The sequence below is a fragment of the Pogona vitticeps genome, chromosome 8 (assembly GCF_051106095.1).
Source record: "Pogona vitticeps strain Pit_001003342236 chromosome 8, PviZW2.1, whole genome shotgun sequence".
In the NCBI taxonomy this organism is placed as follows: domain Eukaryota; kingdom Metazoa; phylum Chordata; class Lepidosauria; order Squamata; family Agamidae; genus Pogona; species Pogona vitticeps.
This window is the reverse complement of record NC_135790.1, coordinates 14,135,748-14,155,090: the sequence shown is the minus strand read 5'-3', so window position 1 is coordinate 14,155,090 and position 19,343 is coordinate 14,135,748. Positions and strand designations below refer to the sequence as shown.

The window sequence follows — 19,343 nt, the reverse complement described above, 5'->3', positions numbered from 1 at the left end:
TACATAAAATAATAAAATAATACTAATAAAATAATAAAATAAGCATTCTTTGAAAAGTATCAAGGTGTGAAATTAACTTGAAGAACTTGTGAAGTAGGTAATATGTTCTGTCTTTGCATGGCTCGTTTAATGCATTTATCAGACCTATAGGATACATAGTAGTCTGTGCCAGCTAACAGAAATAAAACTGTACATGAGGAATTGTTCTTAATCCCAGTTGTTAAGGGTTTAAGACATTGGTCCATCAGATCTTCACATCACATGCTTAAGTCATATTCTGGATGTGTCAGAGAAGAAGAGAGCTGAAAGTGTAAAGAGAATCATGCTGTTTCAGGAGACGGTATTAGATAACAGATGATGAAATAGCATTATTGAGGCAGCATAGAATGATAAAACTTTGAGTAATTAGGTGATACTGGAAAATATCAGAAAAGTAGGCTAAATAGATGGGAAGCGCAACCACCTGCAAGGGACAGCCCAATATCTATATCCCTAGAGAAATTTAAACTAGACTGCAAAGAAGTGGGAGGCGGGTTATAGGAAAATTTAGACATTGACCCTTATAAGTAGATGGAACAAACTAAAAACTGGAAAACAACCATTTTTAATAATTGCAAATTAAACCAGGCTTGTTATGCTGAGAACTTTTTGTCTGTGGTATGGGAGGGGAGTCATATGGGCTGGTGCAGCCTCCACAGCAACAGTGTACTGTACTCCACAAATTAGATAAACACACACAGCACTACTGATCCAGCAGTGATTCAACAGACCTGAAAATCTGAAAACCTGATACAAGAAACTTAGACTAATATCTCCCTTGAGTAGCCAAGGGAATTCTGTTTTTCATATACAGTGATGCCTCGCTTAGCGACGTTAATCCGTTCTGGAAAAAACGTTGCTAAGCGAAAGCATCGCTAAGTGAAAAAATCGCTAAGCGACCCTATCTCGCCATGGGGGCGCTCACTACCTTGGTGCATGCACTCGTAATCTCAAGATTAGATCACTGTAACACGCTCTACGTGGGGCTGCCTTTAAGGCTGACACGGAAACTTCAGGTGGTGCAGAATGCGGCGGCCAGGCTCCTTACAGGAGTGAGAAAATATCAACACATCTCTCCAACGCTGGCCGCATTGCATTAGCTGCCCATCTGTTTCCGTGTCAACTTCAAAGTTTTAATGCTTACTTATAAGGCCCTAAACGGTTTAGGACCTCAATATTTGGCAGAACGCCTCCTCCCATCAAGGTCTACCCGGATCACCCGCGCAAGTCAGGAGGTGAGGCTGAGGAGCCTGATGCCGAGAGAGGCCCGGAAGGAGAAGACACGAAACCGGGCCTTCTCGGCGGTGGCTCCTCGCCTCTGGAACAATCTCCCTCCGGCGATTTGCACGGCCCCCATGCTGGGCACCTTTAAAACCCAATTAAAAACATGGCTGTTTATTCAGGCCTTCCCTCCAGCCAACTCTTGATTTTTTTCTTACTTTTCCTTTTTATTTTTACTGCTGTTCTTGTTTGATTATTATGTATTTGTCTATGTTTTATTATTTGATTTTATATTTGGAAGCTGCCTAGAGTGGTCCGGTGGGCCAGATAGGCAGGGTATAAATTAAATAAATAAACAAACAAACAAATAAAAATAAATTAAAAACCCATAGAAACGCATTAAAACACGATTAATGCATTCCTATGGGCTTAAAACCTCACCTTTAAGCAAAAATCCTCCATAGCGCCGCCATTTTCGCTGCCTCTTAAGCGAGGAAAAACAGTGGGCGGCCATTTTGTTTTCCCGGCGGCCATTTTGAAACCACCGATCAGCTGTTAAAAAGGTTCGCTTTGCCATGATCGCTTCCCCATGATCATCGCAAAGCGAAAAAACCTATAGGGACCATTGCAAAGCGATCGCTTTTGCAATCGCAAAAACTCCGTCACTAAGCGATTTTGTCGATCAACGGAGCGATCGCTATGCGAGGCACCACTATACAGTCTAAAAAGAGGCAAGCTTGGGAGACATGATCTCTGCCCAAATGTATCTTCATGGGAACCATATAAATAAACGGAGTTATTTTGTTTCCATACATTGGTGGCACAAACAGTAGGAGCCTAAAGCAGAAAAAATAGGTTGCTTTGACATTAGAAGAAACCAAAATTATTGGCAAAGAGAGTTTGAGTACACTCTAACAGCAATTCAAATGAAAGTTAGAGTCTGGATCCCTGCAACACCTATATGCTCTTTCCCCTTCTATTGTATTTATCACATGTTAATAAAGCAAGCATGTGTTTTCTAACATGTGTCTGCCAGTTAAAATGAGTGCAAGGAAACATATGCTAAACACACACACACAAGAAACGGTGTGAATCCTTTTCACTCCCACATATTTGTTGTGCATTTTGATGCTGTCACCTTTGTGTATTAGGAAGCAGCTAGCTATCTCAAGTACTGTATCTCCTTTTAGGTGTCAAGATCAACAGGAGAGGTGCTTGGGTGTCGAGATCATCAGGAGAGCCCTTGCTCTCGGTCCCACCACCTTCACAGGTGTGTTTGGTGGGGACATGGGAGAGGGCCTTCTCTATTGCTGCTCCAAGACTTTGGAACTCCCCCCACAGGAAGCGAAGCTGGCCCCATCATTAGGACAAGGTGAGTTAGAGACACTAAAAGCAATTAAAAAAGCATTCTTCAGGTATGCGAGTCGCAAAAGACAAACAAAAGACCTAGCGGCACAGCTCTACAATGGAGATGGAAGAAAGATAACAGAGGACAAAGAAAAGGCAGAGGTGCTCAATTCCTATTTTAGTTCAGTCTTTTTCCATAAGACAGACTATGAACTTACAAACAAATTGGAAGTGCAAGTGAGGTGGACAGAATTGCAGCTGGAGATAGATAAACAAAAAGAAGAACCTGGGAACTACAGGGCAGTCAGCCTGACATCAATCCCAGGCAAAATTCTGGAACAGATCATAAAGTGGTCATTGTGCAAGGACCTAGAAAACAATGGAGTAATAACTAATTTGTCAAGAACAAATCCTGCCAAACTAATTTGATCTCGTTTTTTGATCAGGTCACCTCCCTGATAGACAGAGGGAATGCTGCAGATGTTGTATATCTTGATTTCATCAAAGCTTTTCACCAAGTGCCCCATGATATCCTGATTAGCAACCTAACTAGGTGTGGACTGGATAGATCAAGTGTCAGGTGGATACACAATTGGCTACAGAATTGTACTCAGAGTGTAATGATTAATGGGCACCTCTCCTGTTGATCTTGACACCTAAAAGGAGATACAGTACTTGAGATAGCTAGCTGCTTCCTAATACACAAAGGTGACAGCATCAAAATGCACAACAAATATGTGGGAGTGAAAAGGATTCGCACTGTTTCTTGTGTGTGTGTGTGTTTAGCATATGTTTCCTTGCACTCTAACTGTGAGAAGGTAACAAGTGGGGTACCCCAAGGCTGAGTCCTGGGCTCTGTGCTCTTCTATATTTTCATTAATGACCTGGATGAGGGACTTGATGGCCTTGTAGGCCCATTCCAAATTCACATTTTTATGATTCTATGATGCTGTGTCTGACTTGGCTACAGTAGCACATGCCTTAATTACATTATGTGAATTACTGAAATACATATATGGGGCTGATTTTGAAGAGATTTTGCATAAGCCTGATACTCCATAATGCCACAGTCTACACTGCTGACTAGGACCAGCTACAGAGAGCGCGTAACTCTTGATACAACACTGGCTAACTATCTGTCTCGGTGCTTAGCTCAAAGTGCTCCTTATGATCCCTACACAACTTCTATTCAGGCCATCTGATAGACTGTGTCTCTCCATATGAGCTCCCCCAGCTGATAAAGCCTTTAAGGAAATGCCTTTTCTCAGTTCCAGTACCGACACAGGGATATTTGGTTATGAGAGCTGGCCTTTTCAGCTGCAGCTCCAAGGTTCTTTTCTTTCCAAGCAAAAGTCTTTTCTTTTCAGGTAGAATTTAAGCAACTACAGTGGAGAGGAAAACATGGCATTTTATGCAGCATGCTGTATGTTCTACTGCTTTATATTTTATTGTGCTTTTACACGTACTTTAAATTGTGTTAATTTAATATTACATACTTAGTTCCTTTAATATTATAACTTATTTAATATTGTAACTTTACAATATGTGATTTTTTTAAAAAATTCCTTGCGAGACACCTTGGCAGAAGGTGGTATTAACATGAAATGAGGTAAATAAATGGTACTGTTTTATTGTTACTTCTGTAAAACAGGAAAGCAAAAAGTTTTTCCTAAATTGCAACTAAAACTAACTTCTTTTTTGAGTCTTGGAAATATGACAGTAACTAATAAGTTTTGAACAGCAGTTTTCCCAAGCTGACGCTTTATCTGATAGCCACAAATCAGAGCGCAACTGTGCTAAACTGTGTACCAACTGCTGTACAGCAGATTGAGGTCTCTATCAGAACTGGCATGGGTGTCACAGTCTATAGCAGAAAATGTAGCACAAAAAATGTAACATTTGGGATTTTTCTTGCTATTTCACCCAACCCCACTTTATCGACAATATTCATTTATCCTTCGTTTGTTTAGTCGTTTAGTCGTGTCTGACTCTTCGTGACCCCATAGACCAGAGCACGCCAGACCCTCCTGTCTTCCGATGCCTCCCGGAGTTGGGTCAAATTCATGTTGGTTGCTTCGCAGACACTGTCCAGCCATCTCATCTTCTGTCGTCCCCTTCTCCTCTTGCCGTCACACTTTCCTAACATCAAGGTCTTTTCCAAACAGTCTTCTCTTCTCATCAGATGGCCAAAGTACAGCCTCGGGATCTGTCCTTCCAGTGAACACTCAGGGTTGATTTCCTTTAGAATTGATAACTTTGTTCTCCTTGCAGTCCAGGGGACTCTCAAGAGCCTCCTCCAGCACCACAATTCAAAAGAATCAATTCTTGGGCGGTCTGCTTTCTTTATGGTCCAGCTCTCGCTTCCATACATCATGTCAGGAAAAACCATAGCTTTGACTATTCGGACTTTTGTTGGCAAGGTGATGTCTCTGCTTTTTAACATGCTGTCAAGGTTTGTCATTGCTTTCCTCCCAAGAAGCAGGCGTCTTTTAATTTCGGGGCTGCTGTCTCCATCTGCAGTGATCATGGAGCCCAAGAAAATAAAATCTGTCACTGCCTCCATATCTTCCCCTTCTATCTGCCAGGAGGTGTTGGGACCAGTGGCCATGATCTTAGGTTTTTTGATGTTGAGTTTCAGGCCGTTTTTTGCACTCTCCTCTTTCACCCTCATTACAAGGTTCTTTAATTCCTCCTCACTTTCTACCATCAGAGCGGTATCATCTGCATATCGGAGGTTGTTGATATTTCTTCCGGCAGTCTTAATTCCAGCTTGGGATTCCTCCAGTCCAGCTTTCCGCATGATGTATTCTGCATATAAGTTAAATAAGCTGGGGGACAATACACAGCCTTGTCGTACTCCTTTCCCAATTTTGAACCAATCACTTGTTCCATATCCAGTTCTAACTGTTGCTTCCTGCCCCACATATAGGTTTCTCAGGAGATAGATAAGGTGGTGAGGCACTCCCATTTCTTTAAGGACTTGCCATAGTTTGTTGTGGTCCACACAGTCAAAGGCTTTTGCATAGTCAATGAAGCAGAAGTAGATATTTTTCTGGAACTCTCTGCCTTTCTCCATAATCCAGCGCATGTTAGCAATTTGGTCTCTAGTTCCTCTGCCTCTTCGGAATCCAGCTTGTACTTCTGGGAGTTCTCGGTCCACATACTGCTGAAGCCTACCTTGTAGGATTTTGAGCATATCCTTGCTAGTGTGTGAAATGAGTGCAATTGTAGGGTAGTTGGAGCATTCTTTGGCACTGCCTTTCTTTGGGATTTGGATGTAGATTGATCTTTTCCAATCCTCTGGCCACTGTTTGAGTTTTCCAAACTTGCTGGCATATTGAGTGTAGCACCCTAAGATTTTTAATAGTTCCACTGGAATGTCATCACCCCCACTGGCCTTGTTGTTAGCCAAGCTTTCTATGGCCCACTTGACTTCACTCTCCAGGATGTCTGGCTCAAGGTTAGCAAATACATTGTCTGGGTTGTCTGGGATATTCAAACCTTTCTGACATAATTCCTCTGTGTATTTTTGCCACCTCTTCTTGATGTCTTCTGCTTCTGTTAGGTCCCTCCCATTTTTGTCCTTTATCATGTCCATCTTTGCACAAAATGTTCCTCTAATATCTCCAGTTTTCCTGAACAGATCTCTGGTTTTTCCTTTTCTGTTATTTTCCTCTATTTCTTTGCATTGTTCATTTAAGAAGGCCCTCTTGTCTCTCCTTGCTATTCTTCGGAAGTCTCCATTCAGTTTTCTGTAACTTTCCCTATCTCCCTTACATTTTGTTTCCCTTCTCCTCTGCTATTTCTAAGGCCTCATTGGACAGGCACTTTGCTTTCTTGCATATCCTTTTCTTCAGGATGGTTTTTGTTGCTGCCTCCTGTACAATGTTACGAGCCTCTGTCCAAAGTTCTTCAGGCACTCTGTCCACCGAATCCACTTCCTTAAATCTGTTCTTCACTTCCACTGTGCATTCATAAGGGATTTGGTTTAGATTATACCTGAGTAGCCCAGTGGTTTTTCCTACTCTCTTCAGTTTAAGCTTGAATTTTGCTATGAGAAGCTGATGATCAGAGCCACAATCAGCTCCAGGTCTTGTTTTTGCTGACTGTATAGAGATTCTCCATCTTTGGCTGCAGAGAATATAAGCAATCTGATTTCGGTATTGCCCATCTGGTGATTTCCATGTATAGAGTCGCCTCTTGTGTTGTTGGAAAAGAGTGTTTGTGATGACCAGCTTGTTCTCTTGACAAAACTCTATTAGCCGTTGCCCTGCTTCATTTTGAACTCCCAGGCCAAACTTTCCTGTTGTTCCTTTTATCTCTTGACTCCCGACTTTAGCATTCCAGTTCCCTAGAATGAGAAGAATATCTTTCTTTGGTGTCAGTTCTAGAAGGTGTTGTAAATCTTCATAAAATTGTTCAATTTCAGTCTCCTCAGCATTGGTGGTTGGTGCATAAACTTGGATTATTGTGATGTTGAAAGGTCTGCCTTGGATTCGTATTGACATCATTCTATCATTTTTGAGATTGTATCCCATTACAGCTTTTCCCACTCTTTTGTTGACTATGAGGGCTACTCCATTCCTTCTACGGATTTCTTGCCCACAATAGTAGATATGATAATCATCTGAGCTGAATTCGCCCATTCCCATCCATTTTAGTTCACTGATGCCCAGAATGTCGATGTTTATTCTTGCCATCTCCTGCCTGACCACCTCCAGCTTCCCAACATTCATAGATCTTACATTCCGGTTTCCTATGCAGTATTTTTCTTTGCAGCATTGGACTTTCCTTTCACTTCCAGGCACGTCCACAGGTGAGCATCCTTTCGGCTTTGGCACAACCACTTCATTAGCTCTGGAGCTACTTGTACTTGTCCTCTGCTCTTCCTCAGTAGCATGTTGGACGCCTTTCGACCTGAGGGTCCCATCTTCCAGCATCATATCTTTTAGCCTTTTGTTTCTATCCATGGAGTTTTCTTGGCAAAGATACTGGAGTGGCATTGCCATTTCCTACTCCAGGTGGATTGTGTTTAGTCAGAACTCTCCACTATGTCCTGTCCGTCTTGGGTGTTCCCTGCATGGAATTGCCCATAGCTTCTCTGAGTTATTCAAGCCCCTTCGCTACGACAAGGCAGCAATCCATGAAGGGGTATCCTTAGGGGAATGATAACATGGAGCCATCCGACCATCCAACCACAAACAAGCAACCTTCAGTTGGCATGTATTCTAAACCTACTTGGCTCCAACAATTCTTAAATGTTTCTTATGCTCCGTAAACCAGCTCATCACCCATATCCAAATTCCTTCCATTTGGCTCCTACACAATGCTCTCCTCATATTGCTCTACTTCCAGCCTCAGATAAGTGATTCCACAGGAAAGTGAGGCCCCTTTCCTCCCTTTCAACTCTGCAAGCTGCTTCACAGTCACCTTTCTTTGGCTTCCAAAAATCTTCCTTTACCCAGTCCTGTCCTAACATTATGATTGGAAGACTGCTGCCTAGGTGTCACCAAATACTTGTAAATCGTCTTGCCCTCAATGAAAACCGCTATCCTGAAACAATGAGATATTCATGAAAAAAAGGTTCACCTCCTGCAAGATAACAGTGTAAAGAAAAAAGAGTGTAAGTAGCAGGGGGAAAATCTTTACTAACTATTTCTTTTACATTTTAAAAACCTTGTCCTTTTGCAGAATAATTTTTTGTGTGCAAAATACAAGGTGGGGGGGGTTGGGAGAGGGAGTTCACAAAATGCAAGGCTTTGCACAAAAAGCAATTAACTGAATGTTCTAGCAAGTACCAAAATAGAAAAACTGTATGAAACCTTTTGAAATCTTACCCGGAAATCTCACCTTTTTGAAATTTTTTGCTCTCACTTGTAAGAATTAATTAAGTGAATCGAGTGAGAATTTACATCACTATACCAAGAGAGAATTTTATTACCAGGACCAGAATGATAGCTTTTTGACCAGCTGTCAGAGCTAAAGAACCAGAAACCATTCTAAATGGTGAGCTACATATTTACCTAATAGCATGGATGATTGTGCATGAAGGGATCATCACACCAGGGGAAAAGATTTCTGCATTTCTAATGTGCTCTGCATTCATGTACACCACCAAAGACTGTGTGTTGTAAACACAAATTTATCCTCATTGCAGCGGAGTATATGGTGAACTGCAACATGTGCTCATCTGCCAGTTCCTTTCTAGGCAATCCAGCCAGCCCACAATATAGCTGAAACGTTCATCTTCAGTCAAGAGATTGTGTATCCTCTCACATCATGCCACCAGGTAGTGGAGCAACTGGCATCTTATATCACTGGAAACAGATCCTGCAGCAAGCAGCAGTACAGGCATCTCTTTCATAAATAAGAGGTATAATATGAACATTCAGGAGTACCAGATCGTTTCTGAGTGCCCTTGAAGTTTTGCAGGGGAAGATATTAACTATTAGATACCACAGTTTTTGTTTACAAAATTAATATCTTGACACCCAGAAGATATTAACAAGATATTAACTTGACACAGTTAATATCTTGACACCTAGAAAGTGTACAACACCCACACTGGAAGAATAGATGTATGCCTACATGTTACTAAGCACACACATTAACCATTATTAACATATTCTGCAGCTCTGGAATATCCCAAAAGCACTTGTGGGATTAATGGATGAAGCAAACACTTGTACAATCTGGAAAGGATGAAGGACTCAGATGGTCTGCATGTATACTTTCTCTACAAAACCCACTGTTCCAATTGTTTTCCAGATATGGAGACAAATCTTAACGCCTTTTATATCCTATCTCCCTTCTCTCAATAGAAGCATTGCGATAAATACTCTTATCGATTCAACAGCTGTCCAAGCCCAACGCAAAGGCAAGATGAAGAATTTCATGTGAAGGCAAGACTAACCCCAGCAAAAGGCATACAGGCACGTTCTCTACTGGCTGAGGAATGGACAGCGACAGAGAACACACCTTGCATGCAGAAGATCCCAAGTTCATTGCCTGTCATCTTCAGGCAAAGTGAAGAAAACTCTTGCTTGAAACCCAAGGGAGCTGCCACCTACCAGCATCAACAGTACTGGGGCCAGATGGACCTCAGTATAAGCCAGGTTCTATGTACTGGGAATATTTACCAGGGAACCATCTCCTCAGCTAAGTGCTACCAATGTTCAAGGGAAAAAAATCATAAATGTACAGATCCTCTGTTTCTTCATAAAAGGGATGAAAGAAAAATCCTTCATCCCCTCCCTGCTCTGTTTTTCCCTATTCCTTTCTCAGAGGAGAAAAATGAGCCTGGCTCCAGTCTAAGCTGTTCACACAAATTAAAGGTCTAGCAGTACAGGGCTTCTATGTATGATAGGCAGGCATAAGAGCCAATTGTCGCTGAATACAGACCAAACACCAACAATTCTTCCAAGGCTCGGGGCTTTCAGTCAGACATGCCGAGCTGTGTTCTTGCTGGCAGAGTGGAGTAGAGCAACTGAGCATGCTCCAATCTACCTGCATTGCAGTGGCTCAGAGTGTCCTCTATTAACCCAGCTGCACGCTAATCCCATCATGCCATCCAGGACACTTATTAGCACAGCAGCAGAGCCTGGGGACAAGCATTTTGCTTTGAATATAAGTAGGGGGAGGGTGGACTGGGAAGGAGGAGTGTGCACACGAAGATAACCATAGAGAAGGCGCAAAACAAGTATTGATTAAGATATGCCACAATAAAATGCAGCATAAAAGACCTCCAATTTGTAAAAAATCTAACCGAGTGCCTACTCTGGACAGAAAGCAGAAAATTTGGGGGGGGGGGGAAACAATTGTAATCAGAGCAGGGAAAGGGTCCTGGAATGCTTCCTGGAAATTCATTGCCAAAGCTATTATCCTCATGGCAGGCATTAATGTAATTTTAAAGGGCTGAGATGATGAGAAACCTAGAATTTATTATTTTCAGAACAAGAACTAGTAACTGTCTAGAACAACATTTAGAAACTGCAAATTGTCAATTCATGATAATTTCTTGATAAAACTTGCTGGGAATAAGATGCCACCTCAAAGAACAAGTTGTATTGGACATAATCTTTCATAGAGTGCATCCATCTTCTACAGATACTTTTTTTCTTATAAGAAACTGTAACACAGCCACCCCCTTGAAACTGAGTACTTTAAGAACTGGCACCTACATTTGCTTATTTTCCTCTTCCCTCCTCAACTATTTGTCCTTTTATGTCCTATCTTTTATATTGCTAGGCTGAGAACAAATGATGTCTTATTTGTTACTGATTCTATGTAAGCTGTTCTGATAGATCTTTCATACAAAGGTCACATAAAAAGGTTTTAATTAAATAAAAAATGCCAGCATTCATAACACTATCAAAAGCAAATCAGACAATTAGAACATCTATTTGCATGTTAAACTGTGTGCTTTTTCCTTTTATCACCATGAGCAATCACCCTCTTTGTAATACAGAAGGAAACCCACCCATCTGTGGGATCACCATCTGCGGATTCACTTATCCACTGCCTGAAAACATTAAATTAAAAAACCCAGAAATATGTATTTAAATATGTTTCCATGATGCAGTTACCAGAACTTACCACTAGAGTGAGCCAGAAACCTTGCTATGTACAGGGTTCACTATAATCCATGGTTTTTGGCATCTGCCAGAGAGGGGGGGAGGCTTGGAACAAATAATCTGTGGATATTGCACTCCTTCTATATACAGTGGTGCCTCGCTTAGCGACGTTAATCCTGCAGGAAAAAACATTGCTAAGCGATTTCATCGCTAAACGGAATTAAAAAGCCCATAGAAATGCATTAAAACGCCATTAATGCATTCCTATGGGCTTCAAAACTAACCTTAAGCGAAAATCCTCCATAGGGGCGGCCATTTTCCGTGCCTCTAAAGTGAGGACACACATGGAGCGACCATTTTGTTTACCCGGCGGCCATTTTGAAACCATTGATCAGCTGGCCAAAAATGGGGGCTTCCCCGCGACCATCGCAAAGTGAATTTTCCCGATAGGGACCATCGCTAAGCGATCACTTTTGCGATCGCTTAAACTCCGTCACTAAGCGATTTCGTCGCTCAACGGAGCGATCGCTAAGCGAGGCACCACTGTATAGAGAAATCAGAACTTCAACATGTAACTGTTACTGCCCTAAATAAAATAATAGCAGTTACTATGTTGCTGTTAAGTGCTAAATTGCCTCCCAACGTATGGCGACCTTATGATTAAGCCATATCTAAAATGTCCTGTCCTTAACTTCCCTGCTCAGCTCTTGGTAAACTCAAGCCTGTGGGTTTATTTAGGGAGTCAGTCCATCTGGTATTTGGCCTTCCTCCTTTCCTGCTGCCTTCCATTCTTCCCAGCATAATTGTGTTTTGCAGAAAATTCTACGTTCTCATGATGTGCCCAAAGTAGGACAAGCCTCAGTATCAACATTTCTGCCTCCAGAGATAGTTCAGGCAGTTACTACGCCGTGCTGCTAATTAGAGCTGAAATCTTCACCGGAAGCCAGCAAGCAACAACGGCCGCCAATGCCCATCCCAAAACAATTAACAGCATCTGAAACAAAGGTTAAAGGGGCTGCAGAGACAAGCAAGACAGTAGTAGAAGTCTGACCAATAAAAGAAAGCACACAGCTCTATAGGGAGGTAGGGAATCAGCAGGAAAGGGCCCCCACCCTGTTCAAGCATAGTGAGTTTCCATGGAAACTCACTATGGAAGTTCACACATTCAAAGAGAAATAGCTGCTTAACACAGGCAGGTAGATCTACAGGACACCTAAGATGATGCCTTGAGGTCAAGGCCCCCCCGTTGTGTCTTGCTCTAGCAAACAAAAATGGTCTCCTATAAAAAAAAAAAAAGCAAGAATCTCTGAACAGAGAAAATACTGAGGATGTCTGTATGGGAGGACACTAAACATTATTATGTTTTCTTAAATCCCAAAGGCAATGGAGTCAATACCAGCCTGTTAAGTACAGAGAATCCAAACTTTCAACACCCTTTTAATATCTGTCGCGTTTTTTCTAAATCAGGAGTCAGCAATAATGCCTGTCCAGATGTTTTTGGCCTACAACCTCTACCATTCCCGGCCAGCACAGCTAAAGATGAAGGATGAAGGAAGTTTTAGTCCAAAGATACTGTATGTGGAGCACCAAAGATGCCCATCATTGTTCTACATTTTTCAGTGTTCAAGTAGCTCCCAACATGCACTTTAACTCTGATGCTAACTAAATTGGAATTGTCCTTTTCATTATACAGTGTCAGTTCCAGAAACGGCATGGTCTTGGGTGAGATGCTTTCAGTGGTAGACCCAGCTCTTTGCTATCGTAATGATTTCTCTCTCCCACAGCCCAGTTCATATTGCTGCCAAGAGAAATCAAGGCCAATTGAAGCTGCTGTCGCTACTCCTTGTTTTTACAATTGTAGAAGTGACAAGTAAAGCCTGAAAATAACACCTTACAAGGAACAGTATCACCTGTAATGAATTGGGAAGGGTATATTAATAACACTCTGTTTTTTACATTCTAAGGTCAGCATTTAACTTTGTCATTGTTATGGCCCATCAATTCAGAACCAACTTACAGAGCCCCTAATAGTGCATTCAAGGTACGTGAGGCATTTAAGGTGTGGTTTTCCCAGTTCCACACCCCCAGTGACTTTCCATGCCCAAGTGGGGATTTGAACCCTGGTCTCCAGAGTCCTAGTCCCTCACTCTATCCTTTACACCACACTCGGTATCAATATTTACTTTACATTCTAGCATTTTAAAAAATCATGTCTTCTCATTACTCTTCCCCTCATTTGAAATAATTTGAAAGCAATTTTATATTTTTAAGGTAGTTCAAAAACAAAACTGAAGAAAGACCAATCACATTTTGTTCCCTGAAATGGAGAGCATACCATTCTTCCTCCCATTCCATCTCCAGAAGTTACTTTATTATGCGTAGCAACAAACCAGTCCAGTCCTCAGCAAGCATCGGCATCCCCACTCAATGAAGTCAGTTAATGCTTCCCTCGTGCTAAAATCTGTGCATCAACTTTACACTAAAAAGCACTTCCCTCTTCATTCTCACAACAAGACAAAACAGTCTGAGAAGCAGTATGTAGCCCAAGCTCACCCAATAATCACTGTGACTGGTCAGAAATTTGAGAGAAGACTTCTTGATCTGAGTCCTGCACACTACCAACTGGTGAGGAAGACAACAGATACAGACACCAATCTGTTAACATTTAACAAAGGCATTTAACAAATGCACATACATTAATCCTTCCTTCCTTCCTTCCTTTCCTTCCTTCAGGTGGTGACAGCCAGCTAGGTTACTTTAGTGATGTGAAATACTTGTTCTGCAAACTTATACTGTACTTAGTATTACACTGCCTAAAGGCAGAATGGAAGGGCAACCGGGTAAATACCCCCTCCATTTCAGCAAATGTCTTCCTCCTGCATTATCAATTTTGCAACCAAAGTAAGAATGGGCATTTGATAGCTTGCTTAGGGCAGGGGAGGGGAGCTGCCTTCCACTCCTTTTAGGCACTAAGATCATGACCTAACATTTTTCTACTGTTTCAGAACAGCCTTCTAAATATTTTTTACGCAGAATGTATAAACAGATTTTTTGCACAAAACATTTTCTACAGGCAAATCATGATGTCCTACAGTTGTGACAAAGACAGAACCTTCTTCTAATATCATGATTTTTTGAAGAAGTCTCAAGAGATTACAACGCCCTACTTTGTCTTTAATGGAATGGTATAATTCTGCCTCTCAGACAATTTTCTCTTTAAGCAGTTTAACATTTCAAGTTACTCAGCATGTCAACAGGGATTTAATGACAGGATGCACTACTTCTTAATTAGATCAGTTATATATCTTCCCCCACTCCATACTAATATGTTTATATTTAAGGACTACTGGTATGCAGGGAAATGGATCTATTTGAATTGAATGTGATCTAACAGATTTAAAAACAACTGTGTTAATCTAATGCAGGAGAGGAGAACTGGAATGATCTAGAGCCCAAATTACTTCTTGGAATGAAGATGGCAGGCCAGAAGATGTCACAGGGAAGTTTTCACACTAAGGATCACTTCTTCCCTGGCTTCCTTGACTCCAAACATCTATTTCCCCTTCTCCGTGCATGGAGAGGCATGGGATTGTGTACCTCACTCTGCAGGAAAGTTACCCTCTTTTCTCTAATCACAAGAGAATGGAAACAGAATGAGAAAGATGGTGACATAGCATGGATTTGTCAAAGTGCACTCCAATTCATAAAAGATTATGCCACAATGCATCTTTTAATCTTTCAGGTCCCACATGACCCCTCTTTTCTTTTTGTGAGGATAAGCATAGCTGCCCAACTGGGATGTATTTATAAACACCACATAGCAGCAAGGGGTCACGCTGATGTACACAACATTTTAAAATAAGAGATAAAATGCTTTTAAAATGCATGATCACAAATTAAAGCTGTAATCCTATGACCCAAGAGGTCATGGGATGAATTATTTAATTAATTTATATTCACCTATTTTCCCATAGGTGACCCAAGGTGGCTCACAACAATTAAAATCATAGATAATAACAAGTTAAAATTCCATATTAAACTACATATTAAAAAACAATTAAACATTGTTAAGGATTAAAAGCAGTTTTTGAACCATAACAGTTTTAAAAACATTTAAAAATATATACATTTAGTAAAAAAATAAAATAAAAGACAAGAGTTAGGAAATTAAAATAAGAATTGACAATGATCAATTCCTATTTTCACGCAGGCTTTTCCCAGAAGACAAACTACGAACTTTTAGACAAATGTGAAGTACAAGTTGGGGGGGACAGGATTGAAGCTGGAGATTGATAAACAAATAGTCAAGGAACACCTTACCACCTTGAATGAGTTCAAATCTCCAATGCCAAATGAACTGTATCTGAGAGTACTGAAAGAATTGGCTACAGAACTCCCAGAACCAATGTCCATCATTTCTTGAAATCAACATGAAATGGGTGAGGTGTCAGATGATTGGAAGAGGATTAATGTTGTCTCTATCTTCAAAAAGAGAGAGAGAGAGAAAAGAGGAACCTGGGAACCACAGGCCAGTCACCTTGATGTCAATCCCAGGGAAAATTCTGGAACAGATTATAAAGTGGACATTGTGCAAACACCTAGAAAACAAAGCAGTAATAACTAGAAGCCAACACAGATTTGTCAAGAACAAATCCTGCCAAACTATTTTTTTGATCAAGTTACCTCTCTGACAGAAAGAGGGAATGCTGTAGACATAGTGTACAGTGGTGACTCGCACTACGCTTACCCCGCATGACATTGAAATTGCTTCACAATGGTTCTAATGAGGGAAATCCGCTTGACGTTGATTAGGAGCCTGCTTCACGAACTGTTTGTTTACTTAATGATGATTTTTCCAGCTCCACAAAATGGCTTCCGTTCGCAAAATGGCTTCCCTCCCTTCGCAAAATGGCTGCTTCGCATTACAGTGACTTTGAACAGCTGATCGATGGTTCTCTATGGGCAATCTTCGCTGGACGATGAGGTATTTCCCTATTGGAACCCATTGACCAGTTTTCAATGCATTCCAATAGGGTTTTTCGCTTGACGACGATATCACTTAACAGCGATTTTGCTGGAATGGATTATCGTCGTCAAGCGGAGCACCACTGTATCTTGACTTCATCAAAGCTTTGATCAAAGCTTGACTTCATCAAAAGCTTTGATGAAGTCAAGATACACTATGTCTACAAGATGCAAGATACAAGATGCCCCATGATATCCTGAATAGCAAGCTAACTAGGTGTGGGTTGGATAGATCAAGTATCAGGTGGATACACAATTGGTTACAAAATTGTACTCAGAGGGAGATGATTAATGGCACCTTCTTCAACCAGGAAGAGGTAACAAGTGGGGTGCCCCAGCCAAGTGGCAGCGGCGGCACGGGTATGGCAACAGTCGCATGTGTGCCAAGTGATCGCTGGCCAGAGGGGAGGCCGGGAGTGGGGCATGAGATGCAGGGCAGCGCAAGGCAAGTGGTAGATGGGGCTTGGGCTCTGGGAGACCAGCCTAGAGCCTCCGACTCATGCCGGAGGAGCCGCGGTGGGGAAGGCCCCCAACAAAAGGTGAGCCCAATGGCCAGCCAGGCAAGTAGTGGGCTCGCCGGGTGGGCTTTCTGCCTGTTTCCCCCACACCAAGCCGTGATTCTTAGCTCTCAGTCAGGGATCTTGAACCCAGGACAGGTGGACGGTTTGGGGAGCGCTTCCGCTTTATCCGTGCGGCCCAAGAAGGGCTTGGCTTGATCTTCTTTGCTCGCCTCAGGAGGCAGCGTCACGCCGGCCGAAGGTTGCACAAGCACCACAAAAGTCATGCTGGGCGCCTGGCGGGGCGACGCTGGTGGGTCCGCCCGGGGTGGCGGTGGCAGGGGGGAACGGATCAGTCAAGTGGGGAGCCAGGCACCCACGGGCAGCCACCCCCACCCCCTCTCGGCTTTTGTGCACTTGCTTATTTGGCTTTCACTGCCGAGTTTTGCCTTTTACACTTACATGCGCAAGCGCAACACGCCCCTCCATGAACGCAACATGTTCCTCTGCAAGCGTGACATACCCACCTGCGAGCACAGGGTATCCCCACCTCCCAACCAGTCCACTCATGGAGCCCGCAGCCTACAAATGGTCCGCCGTCCAAAAATGTTTGGGGACCGCTGCCACAGAGCATTCAGGAAACCATCCGGATCAATTAGTCTCCGGGGGTGGATCATCTTAATAGATCCCCCATCCTTGCAGAGGGGAGAAGAAGCTAATAGACTAAACTTGACCAGGAAGTGGTCTGACCATGACAATGGGGCCACAACCAGCCCCTCCACATCCAAACCACCATTTCCAGTCCTGTTGAGAAAACCAGGTCCAAGGTATCACCCTTCTCATGTGTCGGCCCAATGACACATTGAGACAGCCCCATGGTTGTCATGGCGGCCATGAAGTCCTGTGCCGCCCCAGTCAAGTCAGCCTTGGCATGGATGTTGAGGTCCCCCAGCACCAACATCCTGGGAGTCCTCAACACCAGGCCCGAGGCTACTTCCGTCAGCTCAGGCAGGGAGACTGTTGGTACGCAGCAGGATGGGCAGTACACCAACAGAATTCCCAATCTGTAAATGCCAGATCAGTAAATGGGAAAACAACAGCCATCCAGGGCTTGATCCTACATGAGCATGCCTACCTGGCTTGCATTACAGAGACTTGGTTGAATTAGGTTGTGGGTGTTAATCTCAGTCAGCTTGGTCCACCAGAGTTTTCTGTACTGCAGCAGGCAAGGCGTGAGGGGCAGGGAGGTGGAGTTGCAGTGGTCTAGCGTGATTCTGTCCCTGTAGCATACCCTCTAATTTTCAACCCTGCTGGACAGGGCTCCGCCTCTCTCTTGTGCAACTTCTCCCTTGCATGTGTGCATAACTCCACCCCACCCACATGTGACCCAAAGGGGCTTGTCCAGTGTTAATGGGTAAGTGTAATTTTTTTGCAGCCTAATGATATAGCCAGGACCCTTGGAGAGGTGAAGGCTACCACATGTCTGTCAGACCCTTGCCCTTCCTGGCTTATAAAAGCTGCCAGAGAGGGACTGGCTGAGTGGATACAAGGAGTGGTGGATGTCTCCTTGCAACAGGGTAGGATCCCTTTTTTTTTTTTTAAATAAATTTTATTGAGTTTTTTAACATACAAAAAACCACAAGATACCAAAAAAAGAAAAAGAAAACCAAAACGAAGAGACGAAAAGAAAAGAGAAAAAAAAAGAAGAAGAAAATCATATAGCAAAGAGAAAAAAAGCAAACCTAAATTAACCCCTCTATCTGAAGTGTCCCCCCCCTTGGAGTCAAAGATTCCAGCCTCATTAGTCCTCTATTCTCCCTACATCTGTTTACAGCATATACTAATAAGTTTCTACATGTATCCTAAATTTCACCCTAAACTTCAGTCTTCTTCTGGGCCCAGAGATATATTAGTCCCCAGCTTTGTTTTACATAGTCTCTTGGCTGTTCCCGCAATGCTTCTGATAGAGTGTCCAACTCTGCCATGTCCCATAGTTTCTTTAACAGCTCTTCCATCGTCGGAACCTCTTCTGTTTTCCATTTCTGGGCCCAGAGTAATCTAGCTGCTGTGAGTATATACATAAGACAATGCTTCAATTTATTGTCATTTACACCTGAAATGACATTCAATAATGCCATTTCAGGTTTCAGCTCTAATCTCTGCTGTATAATTTCTTTTACTAAGTCCCATACCTGTGTCCAATAGATTTTGACCTTTTCACATGTCCACCACATATGGTAGTAAGTTCCAACCTTTTCCCTACATTTCCAACATATGTTACTGTTACCCTCTGACATTTTTGCTAATCTTATGGGTGTATAGTGCCATCGGTAGAACATTTTGAGTACATTTTCTCTTAAATTTGCTGGTTTCAAAATCTTATTGCTTTCTTTCCACATCATTGTCCAGTTATCAAGATCTACATTGTACCCAAATTTTTTTGCCCATTTTATCATTGTTTCTTTCACCCTTTCATCTTCTAGTTCATATTCTAATAAATAGGTATACATTTTCTTAATTATCGCTTCATCCGTATATAACCACAGTCTGTCTACCTGAACTTTGCCCTTAAAAAAACCCACAGCCCTGCAACAGGGTAGGATCCCTGAATGCTTAAAGGAGGCAGTAATGATATCATTGC

At 42.4% G+C, this 19,343-nt stretch overlaps 1 protein-coding gene and 1 long non-coding RNA gene across 51 annotated transcripts in view; one reads left to right on the top strand and one right to left on the bottom strand.

The window, feature by feature from the left end:
* Positions 1 to 19,343, bottom strand: part of CAMK2B (calcium/calmodulin dependent protein kinase II beta) — a 289,277-nt gene that overhangs the window by 176,823 nt on the left and 93,111 nt on the right. The gene's annotated exons all lie outside the window — the stretch shown is intronic.
* Positions 1 to 19,343, top strand: part of LOC144584195 (uncharacterized) — an 80,404-nt gene that overhangs the window by 16,251 nt on the left and 44,810 nt on the right. The window lies entirely within an intron of this gene.